Raw genomic sequence first — 6,022 nt, forward strand, 5'->3', positions numbered from 1 at the left:
TAAGGTTTTTTGTTCAATACTGATTTTAACATATTTTTAATTTAAGCAAGCAGCAAAGTATTAATAAAAAGAAATATAAGTATCAAATTTTCAAAACAATAATGCAATGCTATAACACCCAACGGAAAATTTTAGTCACATAGTCGAAATAATAAGGTCACTGGTTTCCATCGCACATAAATTTTACATCAACAAAAGTGTTGTTTGGATTGTTCGCGGCACGCAATTATTACACTTCGTGACTGTAGTTAGCCCGCATGCCTTCAGGCCTCCCGGGTATGTGAAAATATACGAACGTAATTAACCTTGTTTGGATTTAATATTAAATTAAATTAATCAGTATACTTCTTTATGTCATTGGGAATGATCTTGGAGTTTATAGAAAATAATTTGAAGGGTCTTACTGACAGACTAGCTACATAGCTTACATAAAAAAGTCGATATACCGTGAGTTACCAAATTCCCTGTTTACTGTTACCTGTATTTTGTCAAAGATAATGACAGAGACGATGAAAAGTTTTGTGCAGAAATTTTGAGCTCAAAAACCAACGGTTAATTGATTATAATAAATCTATATACTAAGTACTACCACTATGCCTTAGTGGCCAGTTGATTTTATATTTGAAATTCCGATTAATTTTTGTAGAACAACAACGAACAATTTTGCATTGTACTGCTACAATTTCTTTTACGCGGTTTTTCCAATTCGAAGAAAATGAAAATCATTGTTGAAACTCTATAGCACGAAACTGACAGAATTCGAACAGAAATTGATGTTGAAATATCTACTACCTATCAAGATTTGAGCCCATTGAGGCAAATACTCTTTTATGGTCAAGTGATATGAAGCTGAAGTATTTTTAATAAATGTCAAACGTAGAGGTAACAATATTGAAGAATTTTCAGCTGAAATATTGGACGAAAGTGCAATGTCACGGAACTCTCATTTGGGCTGTCTCCACAAGCCATTAGTGAGCTATTGATCCGATATTGAAATTTTTTTCTCTGTTTTTCAATTTTGTTGTACTTTGTGGCATACAGATTACAATTTTTGGGTGTTTATTGGTTGTTATTGAATTTGAATTCCTTGCCAGCTCTATTTAAAATGCTAAGTAGATCTTGGTTTAGGCTTTAAATAAATGTTTGTTTTAGGTTTTGAATTTACAAATTCAAGTCATTTGCATCATGAATTATATAGTTTATTTTATTTTAAATCAAAAACTAAAAATAGAATTTATTAAATAATTTTATCTCGATTGTCACTTTTTTACGCTCGTCGCAAGATAATTATATGTCAACCGCGGTTTTGAGGTAGACAAAGGGCGTATTACAGATTGTAAAATCAATAATGCTAGGATTCTTGCCAGAGTGCGCCAAACTGTGAAATCCCTTCACGAATATAAAGAGCTCCCGTGAGACGAATCGCTCTCGGCAAATACCGAAGCATTTGAACACGTAATCCAGATTTGTAAATTTCATTCCTGATTGTATCATTTCAATAATTTTTCGAGAACATACATTTATTTACCTATAGCTTTTGCCCGCGACTTCGTCCGAACATGATGATATCTTGTCAAAATCGGATCAGTCCTTTACACACACGCTAGTTGGTTACAATGAAATTGACATAGATACAGACCCACATAAATAAAAACATATATACGCGCCATTAACTTTATCCTTCTGAGAGAGTACTAATAGTATATTTTTTTTAATATCATCATTGACAAATATATTTATATATTTAAAATACCGGACCCAAAGCTTTCTACAATACAAACATTTCGCTCGTAACCTAGATAGACAAATTGCTTGTCACCTATGACATATATATTTAATCTGGCGTTCCCATAGTCACGTACTGTGACATTGTTTATCCTGTCTATTGTGTCTGCAGGCACGTCCCTGTTGTAACAATAATTTATAAACGTTAATTATTAAAGAAACAAACATACGAGTCTTTTTAATCAACAATTTTTGTCATTTCATTCAAATTTTCAACTGTCTCTTATAATATCTTACAGTAACAAATCTCATATAATCTAGGCTTTTACTACTTTTATGCCTTACGTGTAACGCTGTTCAACAATTTGAATGAACATCATTTTCATTTCAAAATTCAAAAACAAAGAAACAGTTAAACAAGTTTTGTGACTTAAGTTAAAGTTTTAACGATGTTAAAGCTAAGTTACATTTAAATATACAAAGAATTTAATTACGACAAATTTTAAGCAACGCTCAGATTTCATGTAACGAATGGCAAATGCACTCTGGTTTTCATCAACAAAATAATTGAATTTTAAATGAACTTCCTTACACAAGTTTTCGGGCATATTTATCATTAACTTATATTAGGGAAAATAATTTTCTATTTACAATTAATATTTTAGGTACGTGAAAGTAACATCGAATTATTTTAATTCTAAATAAATACTTGAAATTAATAAATGTAATTAAAACAATTAAATAATAATTAAAACTAATTACGAAAAGAAAAATAAACTAAGTTTGTTAATTACTAATTCAAAAACATTTTATCATCGCTCGGAAAAACTCTTTAAATTACAAACATGCCATCAAATAACGTTTCTACTATTGTTCGTACAAACATGACCACAGCTTTCTTATCCTTACTTAGAAAACGTCGAGCTTGAATTATATTTTAACTTTTTTATAATTAAACAATACGTTATATATTTTTTGTAAGATTGTATATTACTTTTTATATCTCTATTGAAGGGATTATGACGAAAATAGTGTTGTAATATAACTAAACAGCTTTTTTACGTAAAAAAATATCATGTAAAAAATCTAAAATAGATTTGTGGCATTTTAAAATATTATACAAGTAGTTACTTAAATAACAAAGCTGTAAAATAAAACCTAAATTTCATGTTGATGTTATATTTAATATCATGCTTATTATGTTAGATTATGTAAATGGCAGGAGAACGCGAAGGGGCCGCTTTTAAAATGTCGCAAACCTTTATCTGTGCAAAGCAGCTGTACCAATAACGACGTGTCGCTACGAACATAAAAGTAACGTCCTATTCCTTGAATATTATCTTGTTTTCAAGAACATTACAAAACAATAACCTTAATAATTGTTTAAATCAAAATAACTACTTGTGGAAAGAAACAAAGACCATTTTTATGATTTTTATTTCTTTGTTGTTGTTTTCGACGTACAGATTCCAAATGATTATTTAAGAAATCTGCAACTTCTTGGGACCATAAGTTAGCTAAGAGTTTTAGTTTCGCCAGTTTTACAAGGTTTTTGATAATGGATCGACCTGTTCTGAAACTGAATTAAAAAAACCAGACTGACTTAGCGCCATCTGTTGTCTGCGTTGTAAAACATTGTTTTTTTATTTAAATTAAATAAACTGTAAAATCGGAAACATCGAAAAAATATTTAGCTATGGAAAATAAAGTTATGGAAATTGAGATTCGAAGGCTCTATGCAATAAAATAAAAGATAAGAAAGAATAAAATTGCTGTTCCAGCCAATCAACTGCCAACAATATTGTAAACAAAAGTAGAAAAATAAATTTGAAGTTCCAACACGACAAATGAGCAATTTTTGGAAAGTGTAAACATTTGTTGCAGTTAAAACACATGCAGTTTTTAAATGACGGTGCATCTAACTTATGTTAACTAGTTCCCGCACACGAAGTTGTACACCGCACTGGATAAATTGCAGTTTTAATTAATGCTTGCATAGCAACCGCTTATTTAGCATTCCGTTTTTTATCTCATTTGGACACAAGAGGAATTTAAAATACTACGTGAACTTAGATGGTGAATATACGGATAATTAGTACAAAATGGCTTTTAATTTTGTTGTTATCTATCTATATACATATATATATATATATAAAGGAAAGTTGTGTTAATTACACTATTTATAATTTAAGAACGGCTTTACCGATATTACTAAAAATTGGTGAGAAGGTAGCTTAGAGCCATGAGACGGACATAGGATACTATTTATTCTTTTTTTTCGAAATTATGCCTTGAAGAGCTGCTTTTTATTTAACTTATTAATATTATAAATGCGAATGTTTAAATGGATGTGATGTGGATGGATGGATAGGTGGGCTACATAATTAAGTTTTTTTATATATCCACACGGACGGAGTCGCGGGAGACAGCTAGTTTAATATAAAAGAATTGATTCTTTTTATACTAATTATGTTATTTACAATAGTTAATTTTTTTAATAAAATCCATATCAGAAATATATTCATAAAAATTAAATATTACTGGTAAATAGCAGTTTAAAATTCATATCTGTCTGTCTTTTGACTGATAAAAGATTTTAAGGAACTGAGGTGATCGCCATTTTTATTTACATATCCATGTTAGACTAGAAAACTTCGTGAAATAGCTCAATTTGCTTATACGGTGAAGACGGAATAAGTGAGCATTTTGTCGAGCGAGATAAAGTTTAAACCTTTATTTTGTTAGGATGATGGCAGTTGGTATCAAAGTAAACAGCCCTATTCTCAAAACAGCTAAGTCATTATTTGCGACAAATGTAAATTCCGATTTTATTTCTTTGAAAACAAATTTATTGGCTAAACGTAAAAAATAGATGAAAAGATTTTATTTTAAACGAATTTTAGAATATTCATATTATTTCGAATACAAAACTTATGCTTAGCCCAATTCACTTTGATTAACATTGCGCTTAATTAGCCTAAAATGTGAACTAATCTCTATGTATCGGGCGATAATACAATGTTATCACAACACAGTTTCAGATATGTACTAATCTGCCGCAATTACACTTTAATTCAATCCATTACCAAATTATTCGAAATACAGTAAAAAAAAATTAAATAAAATTAGTCTCTGGTAGACTTGTCAACTTTGTAAAGATGATGATTACTAAGTAGAAAATGTATTAATTCTCTTCACTCTTCACTCTCAAACTCTTCAAATTATCAAAGTTTCTGCTCAACTTCGTAGAGGGTGCTACGAGGCTACGGAGTCAGTTTTAGAATTACAAATACAAACTGTGGTATTATGACAAAATGAAATCGTATTTTAGTACTATTACTGATTCCATTAAAACTCGGAAGTATTGTGTTTTTCTAAGAGCATATACTAAAACGAAAGGTTATATTATTTTTTACATTTTTCCAAAAAGTGTATATCATAATAAATATTCTTGCAGTCTTATCTTACATTCTATCAGTATTATTCGAAACTCATCATGTCCCCTAAAATGTGCGGTACAAGAAAGTAGAGCAAATGATAATGGAATGCTCTTTAATAAAAGCGTCAGACCGCAATGCTTTAGGCCTTGGCACAGTTTTCAGATGCTCTGTTTGCACTACATCTGTCGAATATTGTCTAAGCATATTTGTAAGCTTTGAACAGCAATAACTGAGTGTAGATTCGAACATAAGACTTAAGTAAATAAATTAACTGCGATACACTGACGCAACGTTTATTTCAACTGCCCATATGCGCTGTTTTTTTTTAAGAGAGAAGGGGGCAAACGAGCAGCGGTAACATCGAAATTAGCAACAACAGAGGAACAGCAGATGCGGTTACTAGACCTGAAGACACCAAACTCTTCTTTTAGTAACCATTAAATAATTAAGTGTTGGGGGTTAGACTGCGATCAATGAGCAATAATTTAATTATATTAATTTTAGGCACACTCACAAAAATAGTTCAATCACTATTAGAAATTAAGATAATTACAAAATTTAAATACATTTATCGTGGAAAAGATTTTATGAAATTAAAAAAAAAATGTCTTTTTTACTTTCTACAAGATATGAAAAATAAAATACCTGATACATTTTATTATAAAAACTTTTGACACTGATCGCAAAGTTTTATTGTGTGTAGTTTAAATCTATCGACAACATAAGAACGACTGCCTCTAGAGATCTATACAGTACTATAAAGTTCGAGATCCGTGCTGAATTCAAATAAATGAGCGTTAAGGGATTATCGGCATGCTGTAGTTAACAAACAAATTGCGATTGGGAGTGTTTAGGTC

Source organism: Papilio xuthus, unplaced genomic scaffold, assembly GCF_000836235.2.
Source record: "Papilio xuthus unplaced genomic scaffold, Pxut_1.1 DF825946.1, whole genome shotgun sequence".
Taxonomy (NCBI): domain Eukaryota; kingdom Metazoa; phylum Arthropoda; class Insecta; order Lepidoptera; family Papilionidae; genus Papilio; species Papilio xuthus.